The following is a 19648-nucleotide window of genomic DNA, read 5'->3' on the forward strand; positions in this document are numbered from 1 at the left end:
GGAACGTATTCTGCCTGGAGGTCAGTGACTAGTAGAGAACTGCAAGGATCTATTCTGGGACCCCTGCTCTTTGCGATTTTTATAAATGACCTGAATGAAGAGGTGTAAGGATAGGTCAGTAAGTTTGCAGATGATACAAAGGTTGGAGGAGTTGTGGATGGAGCTGAAGAATGTCGAAGGTTACAAGAGGGTATAGATAAGATGCAGAGTGGGTGGAGAAGTAGCATATAGAGTTCAATCTGGATAAGAGTGAGGTAATGCATTTTGGAATGCAAACCATAAGGTAGAGAGCAGGGTTAATGATTGGTTACTTAAGAATGTGGATGAACAGAGGAACCTTGGGGTCCAAATCCAAGCATTCCTCAAGGTCGCCACACAAGTTGATAGGATAATTAAGAAGGTCTACAGAATGCTGGGCTTCATTAATGGGGGGGGTTGAGTTCAAGAGTAGAGAGGTCGTGTTGCGACTCTTCAAATCTCTGGTGAGTCCTCACTTAGAGTATTTTATTCACTTCTGGCCACCTCATTATTGGAAAGATGTGGAAGCTATGGAGAGGACACAGAGATTTACCAGGATGCTGTCTGTATTGGAAAATAAGTCTGATGAGGCAAGGTTAGCAGAGCTGGGACATTTTCCTTTAGAGTGTAGAAGGATGAAAGGAAACTTAATAGAGGTCTACAAGATTATGACAGGCATAGATAGGGTGGACAGCCAGCACCTGTTTCCCAGGGCAGGAATAGCAAACACCAGAGGACATATGTACAAAGTGAAGTTTAGGGGAGACATCAGGGGTAACAGAGAGTTGTGGGTGCATAGAATGCTTTGCAAGGGATGGTGGTGGAAACTGAAACAATGGGGGCATTTAATAGACTCTTAGACAGGCACATGGATGGAAGAAAAGTAGAGGGTTACAGGGTAAGGGTTGGTTTATTACTTTTTTAAAGGAATATATGGGTTGGCACAACATTGAGGCCCAAAGGGTCGTTACAATGCTGTAATTCTCTGTTCCAAAGGCAAACTTGCAACAAAACCAAGTATCCTGTAATATTAATGCGAGCATTCTGTGATGCTAAAAGTGTGTTGCTTTACAGTGCCAATTGTTGAGAGATTTGAAGAAAGGTTATCGACCCAAAATGTTAACTCTGTTTTCCTCTGTATAGATGATGCCCAAGTTGCTATTTCCAGCATGCTTTTTTATTTCATAATTCCAGTCTGTGCAGTCCCTTTGCATTTTGCTTTTGGATGAGGATGTCTTCTTGAGAATAGAAAAGAGTGAGTGGAAAGTAAATTGAGGAATTACAAGAGGCCTGGACAAACTTCACTTATTCAGATTACTTTGACAGTCAAAACGTGGGTAATTTGATTCACTTTAGACACCAAGAACTTTACAACATTAAAAGGCAGCACGTTTAGCGTAGCAGTTAGTGCAATGCTATTACAACTCCAGTAATCTAAGTTCGGATCCGGTGCTGTCTGTAAGGAGTTTGTACGTTCTCCCTTTATCTGCATGGTTCTCTCTGGGTGCTCTGGTTTCCTCTCACCCATCAAAACATACAGGGTTTTTAGGTTAATTGGTGTATTTTGGGGGCACGAGCTTATGGGCCAGAAGGGCCTGTCTAGTAAAAAAAAATCATATTATCCAGGAGGAATCCTGAATAATACAGTACAGCAGCTGCAATTCTATTCTTGGAATAGGCAACAAAGAAAATCCCATTTATACAAATGTAATGGGCATGTGTAACTAAATAACTTCATGCTAAGTTCTCTTCAGATGTATTTGAAGATATTAACCAAATACATTGCCATTCCTAATTGAGTTCAATTAAAGACCAAAATATTGTCTCGTAAATAAAGTTGAAATTACTTTAAAGTATAATTATTTCCACATTTTCTGATTTGTTTAAATAACTCAAAGTGCCAATATAGTAGAGTGCATTTGTTGAATGTCTTCAGAAACATCTTGTTAATTAGTATTTAATAGTTAGTATTAAATATCAAGAGTTGCGGAGTCTTCAGAGAGAGAGATCCATCAAATGACAAGAATGTATGGCAGGAAAACGATAATTAATTTTTTGAACAATAAATCAAAACCTATCAACTGAATCCATACCACTGATTTTCTGAGCTTAGTCTGATGACATTAGGGAGTTTTGTAAGGAGGATTACAGGATGTAGCACTTATGACCACTTTCTTATAGCTTGTAGCTTGTTGCAAATTGAAACAGAACAGAAAAAAGATGAACTATTAAAAACTGAGAAATGTTCATCCCCATAACATTGAACAATACATTTATAGAATCATTTTAAAATATATTCAATGGTTAGAAGAATCTATTATGAACTTGGCCACAAGTGTGAAGAACTATAAAATATTCAAAGGTTTCATGATATGCAGAAGATCAATCTCATTAAACAGCAGTTTTAGTTGAAAATCTTTATAAGCTGGCTAGACACGAGGAATGATCGAGTATGCAACAACAAAATCTAAAAGAAGAACTTGATGGGTTGATCATATCCCATTGGGAATATCACTATACAAAGCAATGAAGAAGTTATATTTAAACAGGCAGCTGAGCCACACCATTAATTCCCAGCAGAGTTACTGCAATTTATCATCCTCATTTAGTTACAATCCTTTCAGTTTAAAAATACTGTATACAACAAAAATTAAATTTTTAAAAATCTTTTTCATGTGCTTTATGCCAACAATTTCAGCAATGCATTAACTTTAGTTATTCAGCCTATTTTAGAGAATCATCTACATTGCTTAATGGTTATTCATGCCTTAGTTTGAGTATCTTCTCAATGACTAGAAATTATATCTGTGTAAAATCTTTTATATATAACAGAAACAATTCCAAATTCAAACAAACAGAAAAAAAATATGGTGACTGACTCAAAGTAATTGGTAGATAAAGGTTATTGATTTTATTTCTTTTTTGGATCTCAATATTCCTAGTAAGTCCAGCATTTATGGCGACTCCCTGATTGTTCTTGAGAAGATGATGGATCACCACCACAAAAAGAGTGGAAAAGTGAGACCATGATTCATCTGTACAAGGTTTTGTTGAGGCCACATTTAAAGCACCGTGCGTGTGCAGTTCTGGTCACCCAATAAAACAAGGACATCAATAAGTTAGAAGATAATGCAAAGGAGATTCTCCAGGATGTTGCCCAGACTAGATGGTTGCATAATAGGGAGAGGTTTAAGATTGAAGGGGGAAAATTATAAGGGGAACATTCTTTACGCAAAGGGTGGTAGGGATGTGGAATGAGCTTCCAGCAGACGTGGTTGAGGCGGGATCATTGGTTACATTTAAGGAAAGACTGGATAGTTACATGGAGAGGAGAGGACTGGAGGGGTATGGACCAGGTGCTGGTCAGTGGGACTAGGAGGGTGGGGATTTGTAACGGCATGGACTAGTAGGTCCAAACTGGCCTGTTCTGTGCTGTAAGTGGTTATATGGTTAGAGAGGCTTGGTCTTTATTACTTAGTATATAGGATGCTGAGGGGTGACTTTATAGTGTTTTATAAAAACATGATGTGCATGGTTAAAATGAATGCTCACAGTCTTTTGTTTTTACAAAGTAGACAATTTTAAAACCAAAAGGCACAGGTTTAAGGTGAGAGGAGAGAAATTTGTGAGATCTATGGGACACTCAAAGTGACAGAGGAAACAGGACACAAGTTTCGATGTTCAAGAAACATTTGAAGATATATGGAGAAAGTGCTCTGAATGGTATGAACCAAATGTAGGCAAATAAAAGTAGCTCAGAATGCCAACTTGGTTGACATTTATGAGTTGGGCCGAGGGATCTACTCTGTGCTGAATGACTTGAAGCACTGCAGTTCTTCTGGTAAAACTACTCACATAGTACGGTTTGGCTGAGAGTTCCAAGATTTAGCTTTTGCAATAATGAATGAATGCAATTGTAGCACAGCATGGTGCCGCTGCCTGATAGCTCTGGTTATCTAATTTCAGTCTGTTTGGGTGGAGTTAGAACATTCTTCCTGTGACATGGGAACTCCAGTCTCCTGTCAGCACCCCAAAGGTATGCTGATAGGTTAATTGAGTACTGCAAAGTACTCCTTAGTGCTAGTGGGTGGGGAGCAAAGAGGCATATCAGAGAAAACAGGTTTCAAGAAGATAATTGGGGAATAAGACTGAAGCGATTGCAATGAGAGCCAACACTGACTGAATGGACGAAATGTCATTCATCTGTGTTGTAAGGACATATGAGAATTTCTGAGTCAGGATTATGTGTGAATTGAGGGGAACCTGCAGATGATTTAAGTTCAAGTTCAAATTTATTGTCATCTGATTGTAGATATACATATACAAGCTGATGAAACAGCATATCGCCAGACCATAGTGCACACACATAAACACACAGTGCACTTTGCTCACAAAGGACATATATACATAGGAATCCAAAATAAATATATGTAAATATAATTTACAAGTTTCTCAGATTGTTAAAAAGTCTCACTCCATGCAGGAAGAAGCTGTTTTCCAGCCTTGCAGACCTGGTTTTCATGATCTTCAGGATTCAAATTCAATTTAATGTCACTCATGTAATAAAGACAGTGCAATATTACACAAAATTTACTTTCTTCTGCCATAAGGCAGGCAGATTTGCCATCAGCAGAAATTACCTGAAGCACCTCTTACAAGTCAGAGAAAGAGAAGCAAGAGAGTCCTCTCAGAGTCACCGTATGTCCATGGATTCACCTCTAGTGTTCCCTCAGCGCCTGAATCCACATATAGCCCAGTCCAAACCAGAAGCAATCCAAGCTCCAGATCCTCCAACATGATTGGGAACCCTTCAGTGCCCTCAGCAACCTCTTGCATCCCAGCTCCAATACCTGGTACCCCTTCAGCCAGTCTTGACAAAGTCTCCAGCAGTTTGCAGTCAGTGTGAATCCCTTGTCCAGTTAGCAGCAGCCCACAGCCTACATGGATTCCTCACCTCGAATTGCCTAAAGCCCACCAACTGTGTGTTCTTCAGCCTCAGAACCCCTCACTGGTCCTCTGCTGTGCTCACTGTCCTGTGGGTTGTCTCCTCTGCTTCTCCTTCTCAAATGGGGCATGGTCTTCTCATTTTCAGGTGTCCTGTGCCAGTCCTCTGCTTTCCCCGAGTTTGTAACCCCTTGTGGCTGCTGCCAATCATGGGCACTGCCATCTTGGGTGCAGACCCCATGGTTGCAGCATTTTTTAAATAAAACCACTGTCAACTCCATTTACAGGCTGTTTAAATCCTGTACAGAGCTGATGGCAGTGAGAATAGGTGATGAGTCTCCGTGGGAGTGCTGTGACTCTGCTCCCCTCTCTTCGCAGATCTGCACCAACTGCAGAGCTATCATTACAACATTTCTTCCCCTCAACCATCATATCTCTTTTTTTTTAAACTTTATTCGTTCAAAAAACAAATAGTACATAACATATACAACAATTAACCATAAACATGAACGTTATTTTTTATATATAGAAAAGAAAAGAACCCCCCCTTCAGCCAACCCTAACCCTAAGGAGAGCCATAAAGAAAAAAGAAAAAATATTAAAGAAAAATTAAACATACATATTAAGATCTAATCAACATAAATTGAAATGTAAATATTCTGAGTATAACAACCACTTATTAATTAAAAAATTATAATTATCATGCAAAACATGATGCAAATTTTTTTCCATTATTAAACAATATTTCATCTCATTATGCCATCTATTAATATCAATCATCTTTGTATCTTTCCACATACTAGCAATACAATTTTTCGCTACAGATAAAGCTGAATATACAAAAGCAAGTTGAAATTTATCTAATCCCAAACCTTTCAGAGGTTGCAAACTACCCAATAAAAATACTGTCAGATCTCAAGGTATTTTAATCTTATACAGGTATTCTAAAAACAATTGAATTTTCTTCCAAAAAGATTGTATATGCATACATGACCAAGCAGCATGAAAAAAAGTTCCAACAAAATTACCACATCTAAAACACAAATCTGATTCATGAAAACCATACTTTTTAAATTTTTCAGGTGTTAAGTATAATTGATGTAGAAAATTATAGTTAATCATTGCATAACGTGCATTTATCAATCTAGTTACACTATCATAACAGGTATCTAACCAATCATCCTTGGAAAAAATAAAACCAATATCCGCTTCCCATTTACTTTTAGATCTAACCCAACCCTTTTTATCCATACCATCCTGTAATATTTGATACATAGATGAAATATAACCCTTCTCTGTTACCTTCATAAGAAAAGTCTCAAATTTAGTCATTCCAGGTAAAATCATATCTCTACCAAATATAAGTTTTACCAAAGGTCGAATTTGATAATAAAGAAACAAAGAGTTCTTATCAATACCAAAACTGTCCCTCATCTGATTAAAAGATAAAAATTTACCCTCTTTAAAACAATCTCCCAAGTTTTCCACACCTTTAAATCTCCAATGTAATAAACTTTGATTGTGTATTGAAAAAGAAATAAGTTGATTATTATACAACGGAGTCAAAGCCGATAATTCACCCCTAGAGCCTATCATTTTATTTTTCTTTATCCATAACTTCATTAAATGTTTTAGTATAGGCACATTATGTTGCTGTAACAAATTTATATTCCATCTAATTTTGAAAATCTGGTAAACGTAATCCCCCTAACTCATATTTCCAAGTTAATTTATTCAAAGCTACTCTCGAAAATTTACCTCTCCATAAGAACTCCCTAATCATTTTATTCAAATCTCGAGAAAAAAAATTATCAAGTAAATACAGAATAGATTGAAACAAATATTGCATACGTGGAAAAATATTAATCTTAATTGTATTTATCCAACCCAATAAATTAATAGGTAAATCTTTTCATTTAATCAAATCAGTTTTAATTTTTTTAATTAATGGAACATAATTTAATTGATATAAAGATTGATAATTAACATTCAAAATTATACCCAAATATTTAATTTGATCAGTCCATTTCAAATTAATAATATTCTTATAAACTGAATAATCTCCTTCACTTACCAGTAATATTTCACTTTTTTCCCAATTAACTTTATATCCAGAAAGACATCCATATTGTATTAAACACTCCTTCAAGTGCAAAAGTGACAGAACTGGGTTTGTTAAATACACCAATACATCATCACTAGAACAAGACTCAGGTAATTCATAATGTTCTCCAACTTGACGTAATACATCCCCAAACACTGTAGAAAAATCATCATAAAAGATTTTATAAAATTCAACCGAAAATCCATAATCACCAGGCGATTTACCATTCGGCATTTCCATCATAGACATTTTAATTTCCGAATCAGTAAATGGTTCTTCCAACTCCTGTATATCTGCATCCTCTAATATCGGTAAATTCAACTGTGATAAAAAAGATCAATCAATCCAGTTTCTTGTTTTTCTTCAGATGTAAATAATTTTTTATAAAATGAACAAAATTCATCATTAATCTCACGAGGTTTATAAGTGATAAGAGAATTCTGTCTAACAGCATTAATAGTCCTCGAAACCTGTTCTTTCTTTAATTGCCATGCCAATACCTGATGTGCTTTCTCTCCCCATTCATAATACCATTGTTTAGTCCTATTAATCACACATTCATATTGATAAAATTGCAAAGTATTATATTCCAATTTCAACCTAGATAATTCTATTTTCTGATCTTCTGTAGCATCTTTCTGAAATTCCTTTTCTAACTCATCAATCTGTTTCTCTAATTCAAGACTCTGATTTAATTCATTATTTTTTTATTTTAAAAGTATAACTAATTATTTGTCCTCTCAAATAAGCTTTCATAGCATCCCATAATACAAGAATTAGAACAGAATTAGAATTTTCTTTCAAAAAAAAGTTAATTTGTTTTTTCAAAAAATCAATAAATTCCATATTTTTAACAACATTGTATTAAACCTCCAACGATAGGCCACTTGAATTTTCTCAGAAGTTGCATATGTAAAGTATAACAAAGAATGATCTGAAATCACCCTACTTTTATATTCCGCTTGTTGTATTTTCCCTTGTAAATGTGCCGATACTAAAAAAAAGTCAATCCTTGAAAACGATTCATGTCTCGATGAATAAAAGGAGAAATCTTTCTCTGTCGGATTAAGACATCTCCAAATATCTACTAAATTAAGATCTTTCATCAACGCTTGAACCTGAACTGCCATCTTAGATTTCTTAACTTTCTTTGGAGATTTATCTAATAAAGGTTCCAAAACACAACTAAAATCACCACCAGCTAAAATATTATCATTAGCCTGACCCAGATATAAAAATGCATCTGAAATAAATATTTCATCATCTACATTTGGGGCATAAATATTAACTAAAGTCCAAAATTCACCAAAAATCAATTTAAGAATACATCCTGCCTTTTCCTCCATTGATTGTAATTCAAAAGATAAATATTTATGTATCAAAATTGCTACACCTTTAGCCCTGGAATTAAATGAAGAATATACATGCCCAACCCAGTCCCTCTTTAATTTCATACTTTCTTTGACATTCAAATGTGTTTCTTGTGAAAAAGCAACATCAATTTTCATTTTCTTAATATACGCCAAGACTCACTTATGCTTGATCGGACTGTTTAAACCTCGAACATTAAAAGTAGCAAACCTCAACTTTGACATATCTACTATTATTACTAAATACCAATAATATCTTTATATGAAAACTCAAATCAATGTATATAGGCCCTCCAATAGGAGAAAAAAATCACAAATTAAAAGCTAACTAAAATGAAAATAAAAAAAATTTTTAAATCCACCCCAAAAAAAACTACCAAAAGGTAGTAATCCCTAAACAAAAATTGGGTCTGGGTCACCCACCAGTGGCTGATGACTAGTAAAGAACTTAGAGCAAATCTCTCCCTCCCCAGCCGAACAATGAATAACATCAAAATATCATAATAATATAAAAAGTAAAATAAGAATAAGAAAATTCTTCTATTCATCCAAGAAATTCTAAACTCGTAGATGCCATTTCAGAAGAAGTTGGACTCTTTCCATTCCCGTTTTTCCCATTTCTGCCATTTCTTCCGTTTCCAGAACAACCAGATTTTTCTTTAGGAGACAATGGTGGACTATGTCTTTGTCCTCTTATATCTGGCAATGAATCAGCAAAAATCATTGCTTCACGATCATTCTCAAAAAACCGAAATTGATAGTCTCCATAAAACATCTTCATCATTGCCGGGTATCAAAAAGTAGACTTATAACCTTTACGCCACAAAACTTGATTAAATCGACGTCGACATTGAATGACCTCTTGATTCAAATCAGGGTAAAATAAAACTCTGCTATTCTGAATCAATAACGGAGTTTGTCGTTGTCTCACATTTTGCACTGATAGTCGAAGTATTGCTTCTCTGTCCAAATAATTCAAACATCGAATTATTACAGGTCTCGGTGGTTGACCAGGTAAAGGTATTCTTAAAGCTCTATGAGCTCTTTCCAATACCAAGCCTCCAGAAAAAAATTCTTGCCCTAGTACTTGTGGGATCCAGTCTTTAAAAAAATGAAGAGGATCTTGTCCTTCCATACCTTCTGGCAAACCAACGATTTTCACATTATTCCTTCTGCTTTGATTCTCCAAGTAGTCTATTTTCCTCTCTAACTCCTTCTCACATTCTCGCAATTCTATAACTGATTTTTCAGCCTTCAACACTTTTTCTGTGTTAGAAACCACTTGCTGTTTACATCCCAAAAAAGTAGACTGAATTTTTAAAAAATCTTCACAAGATGCTTCCACACGTGCTTTAACTGTATTCAATTCTGAACTTATACTAGCTATCATTTGAGCCATCTCATTCATTAAAGGTTGAATGACAGCATTTAACTGCATACATTGTAACTCAGAAAAGCTCAGCCCTGCTTTCTCTGATGTAGTGGCAGAACCAGGTAACTGCAGCTCTTGCTGCAACTCAACAAAAGGCATTTTAGAGGTTTTACTGCGTGCCTGGACTCCCAGCGATGGCACCACGACTTCCTTAGGGGGTCGACGCTGGTCTCCCCCGCAGCTCGTTGTTTTTACGCAAAATCACAGAGGAAAGCGATATCTTCAGGTTGAAATGCTTCCTGATGTATTTCAAACAATGGAGTCGTCTTCCTGCGTGCTCCCTCCATTGAAATCGAAAGGCTTCCAGAATCGGGATCCACTTCTTGGGAACACGCACCTTCTTCCAGAGAACGGGTAATTCCAGCGTCATCCTTCACTTGGTGAGTAGTAGACTTTTTTTTTCTGCTCCCACAGGCAGTCTTTGTGGTTTAGACACTGAAGAAATTAAACCTGAAGCTGTAACAAGTCACTTAGGCCCCAAATCTTCAGCACTTTGAAAATATAACTTCTTCTGCACTTGAGGGTTAATCTTTTTACCATTAATGGCCATAATAGTTCCTCAATACTTTAAGCTAAAATTTAAAGAGTTTAAACTTGAAAACAAAGAGTTAAAAAATGGATACTTAAAAGTCCGGCCAGAGAGGTCGAGATTACACATCTAGACTCTACGCCATCTTGCTTCGCCCCCCAACCATCATATTTCTGAATGAACAATGAACCACAGATAGTACCTCATGTTCCCCAACCAGAACCGCTGGATGAACAATGAAATCTTGAACCTGCTGGGAGCCAGATCACAGGTATTTAATTCTGGAGATTCCAAAGAAGGAGCAGGAATGAACATGTTCTCTTCTTTTGCACCTGTATAAATAAATATATAAATGTAATTTACAGTATAGCAATTTTGCACCTGTAATTCAGTTGCAAAACAATAAATTTTGTCGCAGGTTCATAACAATAAATTCTGATTCTGAAGCTCAATACACAGAAGAGCTGGAGAACCTCAGCATGACTCTAGGAAGTAAAGGGATGTAACTAAAGTTTTGGGCTTGACCCATTCGTCAATGTATGAGCAGAAAACAGGCAGATGCCTGAATAAAAAGGTGGGGCAGATGAAAGGGCAGGGGTAGAAGCACAGGCCAATAGGCAAGAGGTCTTTTGTAGATAAGGATGGGAGGCAGATGAGAAAAGAACTGAGAAGTGATAGGGGGAGAGAAAGGGGTTTGGAGGCTGGAGGCAAGGAGACAGGGGGATAGGGAGAGTGGGCCTTACAGAAACCAGAGAAGTCAATGTCAATGCCATCTGGTTTGCACTCAATGACAGCATCTGTAGACTTGCCTGTTTAACAGCTATGCTTGCTTTTCTGTGCATTTTATTGCTAATATTGTACACCTAGGTGATCTCTGGCCAACTGGATCATGCTGAACAGGCCAGAATATAAGGAAGGCACAAGAAAGAAATGGGAAGCACAAATAGCTAGATCTGGTAACAACAGAAGAAAGGAGCAATTTATTTGTGTTGAGTCCAGTAAACTGCAATATGACCGAATTAAAAATAAGGTGTTGTTCCTTGAGCTAACTGTAGGCTTCATTATAGCAGTTCAGGATTCAAGTTTATTCAAGTTTTAATGTCATATGTACTAAAATGCAGATAGAGGTTGTTTTGCAAGTGGATATTTCATACATAGTACAAGTTAGACACAGTATAATAGTACCCCATGTTTGTTAAACTTGCCTCATAAGACACATTCTCCAATCCAGGCAACGTTCTGATAAATCTCCTTTGCACCCTCTCTAAAGCTAAAGCTTCCATATCCTTCCTGTAATGAGGCAACCTGCCATTCACAAAGCCATGCTGACTGTTCCTGAACAGACTAAGCTTCTCTTAATGCTCATAAATCCTATCCCCAAGAATCCTGTCCAATAGTTTTCACACCACTGAAGTAAGAGACACTGGTGCATAATTCCCAAGATTCTTCCTATTACCTTCTTTAAACAAGGGGACAACATTTGCCATTCTCTAATCCTTTGGTACCTCCCCTGTAGCCAGGGAAGATGCAAAAATCATTGCCAATGCCCCAGCAATCTTTTCCCTCACTTCCTGTTTGAAACGAGTGGGTATCACACCCTGCTGAAGTGAGATGTTGAAGATATCCATGAATACATTGGTAAATTGGTCAGCATAATGTTGCAATACTTGGTTAGGCATTCCATCTGGACCAGATGCTTTCCTCAGATTCACTCTCCTGAAGGCAGCCCACCCATCATTCTCAGATACAGACAGGATAGGATCATCAGGGGACATGGGGGTGCACAGGGTGGCTCTTTCTTGTTTTTGTGGTTGAATTGGATGTAGAAGACATTGAGTTAATTAGAGAGTGAAGCTTTGCTGTCACCTACTGCACCGGATTTTGTTTTGTAGCAGGTTATGTCATTTAGGCCTTGCCACTGCTGTCGATATCCCTCATGGTTTCCATGTTTATCCAGAAACTCCACTTCACCTGGGAGATGGTTTTCTGCAGTTCATTCCTGCTCCTTCTTTGGAATCTCCAGAATTAAATACCTGTGATCTGGCTCCCAGCAGGTTCAAGATTTCATTGTTCATCCAGCGGTTCTGGTTGGGGAAAACCATAAATGATTTGGTCAGAATATACTCGTCCACAGCTATTTTGATAAAGTCTGTGACAGCCCTGATCCTCAGTTGAGTCCTTGAACACTACCCAATCTGCTAAAATGAGGAAGGCCTGCAATCGTTCTTCAGCCTCCTGTGACCACCTTCTAGCTGTCTTGATCTCTGGTGCATCTCTTTTTATGAAGGCAGAAGAAGCTAGATGATCCAACATGTCAAAATTAAGTCTCAGGAAAGAACAATAGGCCTTCCTTATCTTGGTGTAGCAGTGATCGAGTATGCTGGGACCTCTGGTACAGCAGGTTATATGCTGGTGGTAGTTGGGCAGGGTTTTCTTGAGGCAAGCCTGGTTAAAATCTTTGATTAAGATTTGTAGTGCAGTGGGATGTGTCATCTCTTGTTTATTTACCACATCATACAGCTCCACGTTCTTGTTTGTAATCATCATGTAATGCAATCAATGACCACCCGCTGACATGAAGCAAGCAGTAAAATGCTTTATTAATCAGAAAACCCAGACCATGCCGCTATATGCTGTGGGCTCACATCCAAGGCAGATATGAGGGAGGAGACTAGGGCTCTTGGTCTTTATTAGGGATCTTATGGGAAGGAACTAGATATAGAAGGCAGGCCAGCCTGCCCAGCCCAGTGAGGACATGCCCGCAGTACCATGTTGTACCACACTGCATCAGGACAGATATAAACTCCGACGAGAATCACTGTTGAGAACTTTTGGGGTAGAAAGAAGGGTCTGCATTTAATAGAGATTTGCTCTAAGGTGGTAGAGCAGGAGGTTGACATAACCCCAATATCCATACACTACCAGTATTAACAAAAAAAGCACAAACCACCTCCTCTCCTTTTTCCAGAATCTGAGTTCCAATCCAGACTATGAATGGTGAAACTGTCTGGATGGATAACAGTATCTGGTGTGTTATGTTTGCCAGGTCTTGGTGCAGCAAACAACTGAGATTTGTCTCACCTGTTTTTGCCCTGGTCGTGAAGCGTTTGATCTCAGTGACATCTCAATGCACTTTTTGATGTAGCCAGTAACTGAACTTGTGTATTCCTCAATGTTTACATGACCTGTATCGGTGACCACCTTCCTGAAACAGTTCCAGTCCGTAGTCTCAAAGCAGTTCTGAAGCTCTGCTGTGGCCCACCCTCCACATCCTGATTTCCCTGCAAACTGACTTTGCCAACAGTCCATATGCCAGGGTTAGCAGGACTGATATATGCTCAGAGTATCCAAGGTGGGGGAAAAGGAGCAGCCTTGCATAGTCTAGGGATATTGATGTACACCTAATCCAAGGTGTTCTCTCCTCTGGTTGCAAAGTTGACATGCTGCAGAAACCGTGGGAGAACTGCTTTCAGGTTGGCATGGTTGAAGACAGCCGACATCTACAATTATGGTCTATTCAGGGTGGGATGTATGGGCTTTGCAGATGGCCTGTAAAACATTTTCATTTCTTCACCTTGATTAGCCAAAAGTGGTAATATAAACTATAGTTATCAGCGTGGTTGTGAATTCCCTGAGCATGTAGATGGGTCTGCATTTCACGACTCTATCTCTCCTGAGCAGGTCTTTACAACAGTTTGTGCATCAGTTCTCATTGATGTAAATAAAAACACACCAAAATGCTGGAGGAACTCAGCTGGTCTTTTCAGCATCCACAGGAGACAGACATATTGCCAACGATTCAGGCCTGAGCCCTTCTTCAAGGAATAAGCAGGAAATTTATGGAAGTCCCAGAATTCAGACAATGATGGCTGAGGGAGTAATCCAGACCAACAAAATGTGTTAATTGGATTCGATAAGGGACAAGGTAAGATTTATCATGTTTATGCAAAAGGAGATGGAATGAAGTGAAAGGCAACAGGAGAAGGGGGTTTAAACAAAAGCCAGAGAAGTGGATTTTAATGCCATCAGTTGGAGGGTGCCCAGTCTGAAAATGAAGTATTGTTTCTCCAATTTGCAGGTGGTCTCAGTCTGGCAGTACACAAGACCATGGAGAGACACATCAGCAAGTCTCTGTGTTACTTGGGAGGCTTCTTAAATAACTTAGAGATGCAAGATTCAAATTACAGAAGAGAGTTTACTTACTGATCCCTTCCATCATCTTAGGAAACTGTTCTCACACACACTCATAATCATACGTTCCACAGTGGTGCACTACAGTGAGAAGGGTGTATTCTTATGCAGTTACAAAATAGTTCACATTATCCTGACTATATAACATCCTGTAGTAGTATGCTGGTGGACTGGGGGGTGGGGGGGGGGGGGGGGAGGGTGGAATGGACAAAACCAGCACTAACAGCTCCAAACTCATGATAGCTACATACAACAGGCTAGCAACTTGCCACTCATCAGCACCCATAGGCCCTGGCCTACTTCAATGTGAATGTCATGAGGTAGTACGTACTGCAAATGTCATGACAGCAGGTCACCTGTTGTTTGTCTATATCTAGCCTGACAGCACATCAATAAATTACTCTTTTACTCTTCTCTGGCTGAAACCTGAGGTGTGGTCTTATTATTCATCTTATTTCAACTTAATGGCATTTGTCCACAACTTGCATCTGCCACATCGGTGACCCCGACAAGAGTCTAACTGTAGTTAGACCCAGCAAACTTTCTCTTCGCAAGCCTAAACAACGACTGCAACATTTCTGCAAAACGCAGCTTGCTTGCCACAAACTGGTCAACCGTAGGTGTTACGAACACCTTCAACAGGACTTCAATCAATCAAGAGGACAGCACTTCTCTACATGGTTGACTGAACACACAGCAGGTTTGGAAAGGCAAAACTATACAACCTAAACTTGCCTCTTCAGATCTGTTGTTTGTATCGCAGTAGCTGTGACTGAGGGGATAAAGAAAAATTTAGTGTTCTTTATCATTTTCTTTCCAGTGCAACTTAAGTAACTGAACTTGGTCACTAATTTACACAGCTATTTTTAATAGTTCTTTTCGATAGAGCACTGGCGGCAGTATGTTCCTTTGCCATCTCGTGGATTTGGCCGCAACTGTTAGGCTCTGTGTTGATGGTACACGTGTAGGTGATGTAGCTTGTGTGCTTCACCAGACAACTGCTGTGTTGATGTTTTGGTATTATTGGCTGTGGTCTCTTTACTTGATACCTCACTTGATATTGGTGTTGCAGGCCTTGCTGGTATTAAAGCTTTCTGCTTCATCACATCGTGTTGGCCGGATGCAAATTCTGTTCCACCTCAGCTGATTTCCAGAGTCTGTCTCGAGAATGTATGATCTTGATACCTCATCTTCTCTGATGACCTTTGCTGGGGTCCATGTTTTCAACATCAGCTCTTGAAGAGTTCTGACAGTGTTTTTGCATGCTTGTTATAATGCTGGCATCCTTCTTCTTGCGTGTCAGCCAGTCTTCTTCTGGTTTCCTCCTGGTCTTCTGGAGGATGTATTTTACTTGGCAGTTGTTTTATATCTCCTGCAATTTGACTGTTCTGCCAGAACTTCATGTCAGCCCTAAAGGTGTTGCTCATAATGATGAGCAAGGTATGACTCTTCTTTTGTTTCGCGACACTTAATTAGTGTGCATTTCACAGTTTGCACTTGACTTTCAATGAACCCATAACCTCTGGGGTAGTATGAGGATGATGTAGTGATAACAAACCCATACTCTGTGGCCAGCTTTTTAAATTCTTGTGACGTGAACTGTGTTCCATTGTCACGTATTACTTGTTCAGCAAAAAGCACTCTCATTTCTGAGGTGATAGTTGACACTCTCAGGTCTTTCACACTTTTGACGAATGGAAACAGAGTATTAACAGGCTACTATTAAATACTATTCTTGATTCTCAGTGAACAAGTCTGCTCCCACTTTGTTCCATAGCCTGGCAGGTACTTCTATAGAAATCATTTCCTCTTTTTTTTTTGTTTTATTGATGCTTTTGGAGATCTTCTTCGTCTGGATCTCATAATTGACCTAATTGACAGAGACCAACTCCTGGCAGCTGCTCAGACGTAGAATTGCTGGTCTGTCTGCAATGTAGAGAGGATGCTCTTTCCCTTATGGCAGCATTGATCTTAGTTAGCTCTCTCTAGATGCTTGATCATGGGTCCACCATAGGCCATTAATGTTGCTGTTTCCAATGCACCATCCTTTTGATACCCTTTTATTATGCCCTCTGGGAACATCTGGCAGTAGAGTCTGAGTAGAAGGACGTTGCTTTGTGACCCAGTATCCAACTTCACCTTTAAATATCGTAGTCTTGTTCTGGATTGTCCTCTTTATTTAGATCCTTGTTTGCAACTTGTTTCCTTCTTTCATTTAACCCAAGATCTTGTGAAGGTGTATGGATTCTATGTCCAGTACCTGGGTGTCGGAGTCCTCAATGTTGTTTCCTTTTATGTGGTGGATCTTCTTGTCTTTTTTCTTCACTGGTATTACTGTTTTCTTCATACCAGACTTACACATCTTAATTCAGTGGTTTGTTTTACTACAGGCTCTACATTCAGAACCATATACAGAGCATTTGTTTCAGTCATCAAAGACGTGTTGTCTGCCACACCTCCTGCAGGACTTGGGGGTTTGCACTTTTCTAATTGTGTTCTTTATAGCATCAACCCTTCTTTCTCTTTGCTACGGGTAGATCTGCATCGACCTCGTGGCTTCAAAGGCTCTGGCTGTGTCTACAACTTCGGCCAGCTTCAAGCTATCCTTCCCTATAAGAGACTTTTGCACTGGAATGGGCACATCCACATATTAGTTAATCAACTAATCTTTCCTCTCTATCCTTAAATCTGCATTTTGCAGCAACAATTTTTAGTCTAGTGAGGAAGTTATCAACAATTAAATCAGTATCTTGTATTAAGCCTTGAAATTCATAGCATTTCTTTTCTTTGGCTTGGCTTCGCGGACGAAGATTTATGGAGGGGGTAAAAAGTACACGTCAGCTGCAGGCTCGTTTGTGGCTGACAAGTCCGATGCGGGACAGGCAGACACGATTGCAGCGGTTGCAGGGGAAAATTGGTTGGTTGGGGTTGGGTGTTGGGTTTTTCCTCCTTTGCCTTTTGTCAGTGAGGTAGGCTCTGCGGTCTTCTTCAAAGGAGGTTGCTGCCCGCCAAACTGTGAGGCGCCAAGATGCACGGTTTGAGGCGATATCAGCCCACTGGTGGTGGTCAATGTGGCAGGCACCAAGAGATTTCTTTAGGCAGTCCTTGTACCTTTTCTTTGGTGGCCAGTGGAGAGCTCGCCATATAACACGATCTTGGGAAGGTGATGGTCCTCCATTCTGGAGACGTGACCCATCCAGCGCAGCTGGATCTTCAGCAGCATGGACTCGATGCTGTCGACCTCTGCCATCTCGAGTACTTCGACGTTTGGGATGTAAGCGCTCCAATGGATGTTGAGGATGGAGCGGAGACAACGCTGGTGGAAGCGTTCTAGGAGCCGTAGGTGATGCCGGTAGAGGACCCATGATTCGGAGCCGAACAGGAGTGTGGGTATGACAACGGCTCTGTATACGCTTATCTTTGTGAGGTTTTTCAGTTGGTTGTTTTTCCAGACTCTTTTGTGTAGTCTTCCAAAGGCGCTATTTGCCTTGGCGAGTCTGTTGTCTATCTCATTGTCGATCCTTGCATCTGATGAAATGGTGCAGCCGAGATAGGTAAACTGGTTGACCGTTTTGAGTTTTGTGTGCCCGATGGAGATGTGGGGGGGCTGGTAATCATGGTGGGGAGCTGGCTGATGGAGGACCTCAGTTTTCTTCAGGCTGACTTCCAGGCCAAACATTTTGGCAGTTTCCGCAAAGCAGGACGTCAAGCGCTGAAGAGCTGGCTCTGAATGGGCAACTAAAGCGGCATCGTCTGCAAAGAGTAGTTCACGGACAAGTTTCTCTTGTGTCTTGGTGTGAGCTTGCAGGCGCCTCAGATTGAAGAGACTGCCATCCGTGCGGTACCGGATGTAAACAGCGTCTTCATTGTTGGGGTCTTTCATGGCTTGGTTCAGCATCATGCTGAAGAAGATTGAAAAGAGGGTTGGTGCCAGAACACAGCCTTGCTTCACGCCATTGTTAATGGAGAAGGGTTCAGAGAGCTCATTGCTGTATCTGACCCGACCTTGTTGGTTTTCGTGCAGTTGGATAATCATGTTGAGGAACTTTGGGGGACATCCGATGCGCTCTAGTATTTGCCAAAGCCCTTTCCTGCTCACGGTGTCGAAGGCTTTGGTGAGGTCAACAAAGGTGATGTAGAGTCCTTTGTTTTGTTCTCTGCATTTTTCTTGGAGCTGTCTGAGGGCAAAGACCATGTCAGTAGTTCCTCTATTTGCGCGAAAGCCGCACTGTGATTCTGGGAGAATATTCTCGGCGACACTAGGTATTATTATACTTCTATGATAAAACCTGGGTTCAAGGTGAAAAGCAAACTTTGCAAATATCTGCTCTGGATCATTTTTCTCCCCCTCTGCAAGTTACCAGCTATTAAATAAGTCAAGGCCTCACTCCCCTGTCCAGAGAAGTATATAATTGACCTTCTACTCTGCTGTTGGATTTTTAAAATAGCTTTTGAATACAAAATTCCACTTCTGCTGAAACTTTTTTAAAAGAGTCAACAATGTCGTCAGCCTTCCCGTCCATAACTGGGTGAACGGCTGTTCCTCCAGCCATTTTTTCAGTTATCTTTTTTTCTTTTTCCCCCTTCATATTTCAATCAATTATATACCTCTATTGCAATTCTCTTATGCCGCTGCCACCATGTTATGTCTCTGTGTTACTTGAAAGTCTTCTTAAATAACTTAGAGATGCAAGATTCAAATAGCATAAAGAAACTTACTGATGCCTTCCACTATCTTTGGAAACTGTTCACACCCTCGCATAAACATATACATACGCCCCGTAGTGGTGCACTACAATTACTACAGTGAGAAAGGTGCATTCTTATACAGATACAAAATAGTTCATATTATCGTGGCCATTGATGTAAATGTACAGACTCTCCTGTAGTCTTGACAGAAGCAGCAGTATGTCTACCTTGAAAGAGACCTGCTGCACCAACTCAGTGTGTTTAGCAGCACCAGTGAGAGAAAAAGAATGGTCAACGTTTCCAGTTCATCCTCATGGTGACACATTTTCGAGAAAACTTCGTCTGCGCACTCACTCTTTTCAACGTGATGA

The 19648-nt window shown here is 39.6% G+C and overlaps 1 long non-coding RNA gene across 2 annotated transcripts; it reads right to left on the bottom strand.

The window, feature by feature from the left end:
• Positions 1-6968: 6968 nt before the first annotated feature.
• Positions 6969-19585, bottom strand: LOC138757856 (uncharacterized). Of its 2 annotated transcripts, none has more exons than XR_011353927.1 (3): positions 19505-19585; positions 10600-10729; positions 6969-7387 (listed from the first exon to the last, which is right to left on the bottom strand). It is a non-coding gene; the product is annotated as an uncharacterized lncRNA (long non-coding RNA). The 2 variants fall into 2 exon arrangements; XR_011353926.1 differs by lacking the exon at positions 19505-19585 and adding an exon at positions 19308-19385.
• Positions 19586-19648: the final 63 nt, after the last annotated feature.

This window comes from Narcine bancroftii, chromosome 3, assembly GCF_036971445.1.
Source record: "Narcine bancroftii isolate sNarBan1 chromosome 3, sNarBan1.hap1, whole genome shotgun sequence".
NCBI lineage: Eukaryota > Metazoa > Chordata > Chondrichthyes > Torpediniformes > Narcinidae > Narcine > Narcine bancroftii.